Below are 8446 nucleotides of genomic sequence, written 5' to 3' on the forward strand. Positions count from 1 at the left end.
AGCACGAGGTGTAACCTCAATAGGTATAACCCCAGTCGCCTTTGAATGAAAGAGGAGTTCACTATGTTGAGATGTGGATGTTTCCACCAATATGTCACCAGATTGAAGCTTCTTTAATGATTTTTAAGAGCCAGAAAGTCCTTCCAGTCCCTTCTGAATGAAAAATGGAGAAATTTGCTCTAAATATTTGTCTAAAAGAGAATGTAGTATAAGAAAATGAGGTACAACGAGTGTTACAGATGTTGAAGATTGCTGCTCAGAATCTTGAAGACGTGGTCGTTTACCTATGGACTGTTTTTCACTATTTTATTTAAGTTTTTATTTGCAAGATCCATAATAAAAAAGGAATATTTTGGTGCCCACTGACCCCACCCACCATGGAGCCCTACGAGGGCACTACAATGCCAAACAAGGACACTGCAGCAATGCCAGGGTTTCGTGAGCACTAAACCCAAACACAAGCATCAGTTACAATGTCCACAACATCTGTTCGGAACATCCAACACTGGTAACTGGTTGACCCTAGCCCAAATGGATCAGCCGATTGACCCAAGGTCTACAAGAATTTAAGACCAAAGTGGTGTGTTACCCACCCTATATATTTACCGAGGTTGTAGTTAAATAACTCGTAGGTCAACATTATGGGTCTTAGTGGACAATCAGGTTTAGGAGGTTTGGGGTGTGGTATAGTTGTGGTGTACGTGAGTCGGTCTTTCGTAGAATAAATGTTTTCTGAGATGAGATTGTGTTAGGTTTTTTATTTGTAGTAGTATTTTGTTTTAGAATTTTGATGTTGTTGTCTTGTTTTAAGTTGTTTATAGAATTGATATCTTTTTGTATGAGGTTGTTGTTTAGAATTCTTTTCTGTGAAATTATGATAGTTTTGTGTGAAAATTCTTTGAAAAAGTTGTTTAAGTTCTGTTTTTAGGTGTTTCGGGTCAATAGATGTTTTAAGTTCTACCTGGAAAAATAGGTTGTTGGTTGTCGATGGAATTGTTGTTGAAGTTGTCTTCTTTCTGACGGTTGTTTTTCGTTGTTTTATTGGTGTTCTCAGTTTGTCTAGAGTAGATCACCAGTCTTCTAGCTAGGTCTTCCAGGCAGGCTTTCTTTTCAATAAATGAATATTTCTCGGTGTTACTGTAAAATTGAGTCCTTTGTTGAGTAGATGAATTTCTTTATTGCTTAATTTTCGGTCGGATTTGTTATTACGAGATTTGTTGGTGGTTCGTCGTGTTGGCGTCTTTTTTGTTGTTGGCACCTCAATTTATCAAGTTTCTTGTTGTGGCGGACATTCTTTTTTCCTTGTCGTTCTTACTATTGTGTTGATTAATGTTACGTTGTATAAGTCCATAAATATCTGGTTGAATGCAGCAGGCCAGTTAACAGTCTAGATTTTTGTTCCTTTAGGTCATTTAGTTCTTTACATTTCGAGCTTAACATGGCTTTTAGCAGTTTTTTCTGTAAGTTATGGATAATATTTGTACACTGGGTATAATTCTTCGATAGTTTTGTCTTCACAAAAGTAGGGATTAGTTTTTTCCTTTCTTCACTGTTGGATGGAATAAATGTCATTTCTTCTGCTGATGATTTTTTGATTTAAGTTTCTTTGTTTCGTTAGGACTGTACAAGCATGTACGGTTAACAATGGCGTAATGTAGGTAAGTTCAAGCAAAATGGAGTTTAAAATAGATTACACAGTGAACAAAGAAACACGAAAGACTTGCACTTCTCGTTTTGTCGCCGTGGTGAAGTAATTCTTAATGACGAGAAACCCACTTGAAATAAAAATGTATCTCAGAACGGCTGATATGGATATCAACACTTTTATTGATAAGGTTTTTTGTTTGTTTGGAAATTTCGCACAAAGCTACTCGAGGGCTATCTGTGCTAGCTGTCCCTAATTTAGCAGTGTAAGACTAGAGGGAAGGCAGCTAGTCATCACCACCCACCGCCACCGCCAACTCTTGGGCTACTCTTTACCAACGAATAGTGGGATTGACCGTGACATTATATACCCCCACGGCTGGGAGGGCGAGCATGTTTAGCGCGACGCGGGCGCGAACCCGCGACCCTCGGATTACGAGTCGCACGCCTTACGCACTAGGCCATGCCGGGCCAATATTGATAAGGAGAGAACAACGTTTCCACCTTCCTAGGTCATTTTCAGGTCCAGAAAGAAAGAGTTTGAATATGACCGTTAACGGGCACATGTCTTAGGGACGAGAGTATAAACGGGTACCAGATTATAGAGGGCGATACAGGTGGATGTTAGGTTATTAATTAGTATAGAAATAAAGGTGTTCCTTTATATTGGTTTAATTTTGGTTTTAGTTGTTTAAGTAGGGCTTCTTTGATTTTCCGTTTGTTCGTAACGCCATGTTATATATATTAGCAGATTAAATTTATTTTATCTAGAGAATAATGTGGAGATTTTAATTAATCGTGGACAAAACCGAACGTGAAAGAATTACAAATTAAACCACTCATTAGACGTTGAAATAAAAACGTGTTCTACATTTGTAATATGTAAATAGTTGCTTTAAACATAGAGAATAATGTGACATTTCACAGTGTAGTGATTAATCGAGCTTCAGGGTAATACATTAACTTTGATTTTATAGAAAAGATGCATTATATATGAAACTAAACTAATAATAAATTAGAAAAAATGATTTATAGAACTATTACCAAGGAAATTAAAACAAACTTTTAAAATAATAAAGAAGAAATATATATCCGACGATAGCTCAGTTGGTAGAGCGGTGGACTGTAGTTGTTTTCTGTTATCCATAGGTCGGTGGTTCAAATCCGCCTCGTCGGATCACTTTTTTTCCTTCACCAAAAATATATTTTTTATTCGTTTGTACTTGTTGTTGTTTTGAATTAAGCACAAAGCTACACAATGGGTAATCTGTAGTCTGCCCATCACGGATATCGAAACCCGGTTTTTAGCGTTGTAAGTCCGCAGACATACCGCTGAGCCACTGGGGGGTGTTCAGAGTTTGATTATTACTTACTAATATACATGTCTTCTCATTGTTGAATGTTATAAACCTACAAGATATTCTAACTGATAAATAAAAAAATAGTTAATGTATCTCCTTCTAAAAGTAAACAGTTTTATCTTGGCAAACAACATTTTTCTTTTAAGTATCAATAATTCATGTAAACGGCGAAAATCAGCTCTTCAGACAGGTATAACTGATAGTTCCTGGCTGTCCGGCCTGCAACCTTTCCTGGAATTGTTTAATAACACTTTGTTAAAGACATTTTTACTTTTTCTTGTTCCTGAGCAGAAAGTGTTATTTCCCAATTGCTTATACCTAAAGTAAATGGAAAATACCTATTTTTCTCTTCAAACTTTGCTTTTGTGAACTGGGTAATGAAATTTTCAAATATACCCATTTTCCAGAACATTCCAAGAAGATTCAGTGCTGAGTAGCTGATTCAGTATTTTTTAGAACTTACAAGAATTTTCTAGAATGTTGTAGAAGCCTCAAAGCTATGCTGCTCCATAACGGGAATAAGTATCCGTCTCTTCCCTTGGCTTATTCGGTGCACCTCAAAGAGGAATACAACAGTGTCCAGACATTGCTAGAAGCCTTGAAATATGATGAGTATGGCTGGGAGGTTATTGGAGACTTCAAAATGGTGGCATTCCTGATGGATCTCCAAGGAGGCTTTACAAAGTTTCCCTGTTATCTTTGCCTTTGGGACAGAAAGGACACCGCAGCGCACTACAACAGGAAGCACTGGTCGCAACGGACCGAGTTTTCTGTGGGGAGGCACAATGTCAAGTGTGAGCCACTAGCGGACCTCCGGAAGGTGTTGTTCCCACCAATGCACATAAAATTGGGTCTTATGAAACAATTTGTCACAGCTCTTGATAAGGAGTTTGCAGTCTTCGAGTACCTTCGAGACTTCTTCCCCAAGCTGTCTGAGGCAAAGGTCAAAGCTGATGTCTTCGTTGGACCACAAATAAAGAAGATCCTGGATCCAAGATCTTCTTGGGCAATTACAAGGCCGAAAGTTATGTGGAACTGGTTTAGGCTCTGGTGAAGAACTACGGCAAAATGAGCTGCAGGATGTCCCTGAAAGTCCATATCTTTGACGCTCATTTTAATAAATTCAAGGAGAGCATGGGAGCATATCAGAGGAGCAAGGCGAACGCTTCCACCAAGATATACTGGACTTTGAACGCCGCTACCAAGGAGCGTATAACGAAAACATGATGGGAGACTATATTTGGGGGCTGATACGTAAAAGTGGTTTACATTACAGTCGCGAATATTGAAAAACTACTCACTTGTAAACATTTTTCTCCATTTTTGTATAACTTTAGTGTAAATACATGTGAATCTTGATTCATATGTTGTTTTATTCAGACTTTATGTAAATGAAAATATGCAAATTTGCCCGTTTTTACATAGAAAATAGGTTAATTTCTAAATTTCATTATCCAGGTCACAAAAGCAAAGTTTGAAGGGAATAATGGCCATTTTTTGTACTTTTACAACATAAGCAATTAAGAAATAACACATACTACCCAGGAACAAAATTCATTGTTACATAGTGTTATGTATCGATTTTATTTGAAATATATATTTATTTACATAAAAGATTCATTTATTCGTTCAATTCATCATCTATTTTGCCCGCTGGTACAGTGGTAAGTCTATAGATTTACAACGCTAAAATCAGGGGTTCGATTCCCCTCAATGGACTCAGCAGATAGCCTGATGTGACTTTGCTACAATAAAAACACACACACACTCGTCACCTATAATCGCCCCATGTAACTAAAATGTCAAAACATTCCAGACCAAGTATAAGCTACATAACTATCAACATCTTTATAGACATTTCTATACAATGTTTTTTGAAACCGTTGACGATTTAACTGTTGTAATAACATTAGGATTGTTACAAAAGCTGATTTACTCCTCATGGTTAATGTTACCCCTGTGATTTTACTTTCCTTCTTAACGTTATACAACATATCTGCTACAACTATGACAAAACTAAATTATTGTAAGGTAAGATGGTCCATATCAACTTGATATATGTATTAAATTTTAAATTATTCATTGAGGTTTAAAACTAAAAGTTACATCTAGAACATAAAACTTTATCATTCATATGTTATTGAAGAAAATATAGAAGACAAACCACAGTTATATATAAGTGAAACAATGACCATACAGAACAGATAAGTATATAAACTTCTGTAACACCATCCATGTAAATCTGTACAACAAATCTAACTGGTTATGTTTCCTCATGAAGTTTCATGATATTATATTTCTGTTATTTAACAGAGACTTATATCATTCATGTTCATGAAGTTAGAAGATATATCACAAAATAAGATATAATTTTCGTGTTCGTTTGGTGCCATTTGGGTGTTACCTGTGTTAACTATTACTAACTTTGAAATGATGGACTATACAACAACATCTTGATCTAGTTTTTATCAATAAATAATAGAATTAACCATCACGTTATAACGCTCCCACGGCTGAAAAGTTCAGCACCATCGGTGATAGAATGTAAACCCGCGTCCCACTAGTCGTTATTCGATGATTCTGGCCACCAGGCCATTCCACGGCCCTTGGAAATGAACACGTGTTTTTATACTTACTTATGTGTTTATGTATATAAAGTGTTGTTGTTGTTAAAGGTCGATGTATCCTGTGTTAAAAAAAAGTTTTTCAGTCTTCATGAGTGGTAAACAAAATGGTGAAATTAAAAAGAAAAACTCCATAAGAAGCAGTCTATTAAAGTAGAACCATAAGATCTATATGAATAAAATATTGTAGAACTATCAGCCGTACAATATATTGTACTGAAAGCTCAGCCGTACAATATATTGTACTGAACACTAACATAGATAGTTAACAGAGTATGTAGGGTTAACGTAAAGTAACAAATTGATACAAAAGTCTTCTGAAAGGAATCTAACTTATTTTATCTAATCTCTCACACAGGTGTACTTGGAGATTGAAGAATGGTTGTTTGATAACGTTTTACACAAATAAAGACGTTAATAAAGATGAAGATATGCTGCATTAGAAACATAACATTTACTAACAAACCTTGATATGCTGGTTCTATGTGACAGAAATATTCTTTTATTTTATATTAACTCACTTTTATCATTAGACTCATGACTTTGTTTTAAGATGAACTGATCATATTTTGAGTGAAGAAAGAGACGTTACGTGTTTTATTACTTCAGATATTTTATAAAGTTTTTATAGTATCAAGTGAATCATAAAACGATACAGTAAAACCTGTACGTGAAATACGGCTTGTCTGGGTGTTACTTAACCCGACGTTTACTTACTGACAAACTTTCGTATCACTTGCTAAACCAGTTCTAATACACTTTAAACGTTAACAAGAAAAACAAAAATCTCGATATTTGTATTAATTAAGTATTGTACTACTAAATCTTACTAAGTAGGAGAAATAGATCGAATGGGAGAGCGCTCGCGTGGCAGATGGAAATACCACGATCGATACCCGGCGTCTCCACTCTATCATTTTCGAAAAGTTTTATAATAACAGGACTGAAATTCCGTAAAAAGATATCTATCTGTTACAAGTTACATAATAATTATTTACTTTATTCAACACAAGTTGAAGAAATTTATTCGTTCGAGTTATATATATAAATAACTGTGACTGTTTTATCCATACATAAAGTCTGATTATTTTTTAAACCCTCAAGCCTATATTATTTCGTTCAAATTATATACAAAGCTGTTTAACTTGAAACTACAATCCTGAGAACTTGATGGTTTGTGTTATTAGACCAACATGTTTCGTATTATTTGTCAAACTGAAATTACAATATAACTTACATAACAGAATCAGTTATCTTTATTAACCCCATCCTACTCGTGTTATTTTTACTTTATAAAATACTTGGATATTGATGTTCAAACTTTAGTCTCATTGGACTTTTACTAAAACTGTTATATCATTAAATGACTTTGGAACTCCAAAGAAATATCTCAACTTTATGTGTCAACCAGTAGAAAAGATGGAAGAAACAAGAGAAGCTGACATATTTGTATAATGATACCAAACAATGAAGAGAAGTATGTGGCACAAATATATTTAGTGTTTGTTACCATGGTTACACCACATTGGAACTCAGCTAGTCCCTGATCCATTTTGTACTAAGTTATTTTTATTTTTACATATATTATGTGCTCTAATAAATACACACACTAATGTTAGTGAAGAAAGTTGTGATTGAATTTTTTTATTTGTGCTTAAACGTATTGATGAGAAAGGGAACGTATATGATTAATAAATTTAAAACATGTACAGTTGATTATTCGTTATGATAATCTAGTACTAAGTGTTATGCATATGTTTTGTTAGGAGTTTTTTATTAATTTATGACGTATATACATGTTTTCAGGCACGTGATGAAGACATGTCTGACTTAGAGAGATGTTGCAGTGTATGATAAAGGACTTCCCGAAACATTGAAAGGTTCGAAATACAATGACAACTAAATTAATGTCATATTCATTAAACGATTTAAAGATATATTAATAATTCTTTGTTTGTTTTACAATTTAAAAAATCTAAATAATGATAGTGACGTTTACAAATTATCATAGAAAAATATAAAGATACAATACTTCTTCAGAATTATGTAAAGCGTTTGTTTGAATTTCTTACAAAGATTCGTGTTAGTATTACACAATTTAAGTTAACCATGTCATCGGTATGTTTCAATATAGACAAATTTCTACAACCGATTACGTTTTATGCCAGTGGTGGTCAAACTTGCTTAACGTTAAGAACCACATATGGTAAACTTCAGATGTTTGAGAGCCTCAAGACATGAACAAATATTACACACACGTTTTTATTGTTAAATGTACATTTTGTTACAAAAATATTTATGAATACATGTACGTAATAATATTTATTAATGTATGTAGTTTTTAAACTGTTAGTTTGTATTACTTTCAATAATCACAAAATACACATATATATACAAAATGTTTTCAAAATCTTGGCTGATTATTGTTTTAACTATATTGAGCGTATTTAATACGGTAATGAACAACAGACACATCTAAGAAAAATAAATATACAAATTTGCATTTCATTAACATTAAATGAAACTGCCAAGAATAAAAATAAAAGAGGTAAAAACAGGTATTTTTAATGATATTAATTTGTCTGGTCAAAACATGGAGGATAATATGTAAAACAACAAAATTAGAGATATTTTAATCAGATACCACCTTACAAAATTTTAGTCTTATCATAATATTTTTCTAACACAAACAGACATTGATACAATTATCAGGCTATTTACTGCTAGTAGAGGTCTTGTGAGTTTCCAACTTGGTTGTGAATCGTTAAAATTCCTGCTGATATGTTATCAAGTCTTTACGAATTAGCTACGACAGGT

General features: G+C 34.0%; 1 non-coding gene across 1 annotated transcript; it reads left to right on the forward strand.

The window, feature by feature from the left end:
• The first annotated feature begins 2736 nt into the window (after positions 1 to 2736).
• On the forward strand, positions 2737 to 2821 carry TRNAY-GUA (transfer RNA tyrosine (anticodon GUA)). The gene is given in 2 exon segments: positions 2737 to 2773; positions 2786 to 2821. It is a non-coding gene; the product is annotated as a tRNA-Tyr (tRNA).
• The last annotated feature ends 5625 nt before the right edge of the window (positions 2822 to 8446 follow it).

This window comes from Tachypleus tridentatus, chromosome 6, assembly GCF_004210375.1.
Source record: "Tachypleus tridentatus isolate NWPU-2018 chromosome 6, ASM421037v1, whole genome shotgun sequence".
NCBI lineage: Eukaryota > Metazoa > Arthropoda > Merostomata > Xiphosura > Limulidae > Tachypleus > Tachypleus tridentatus.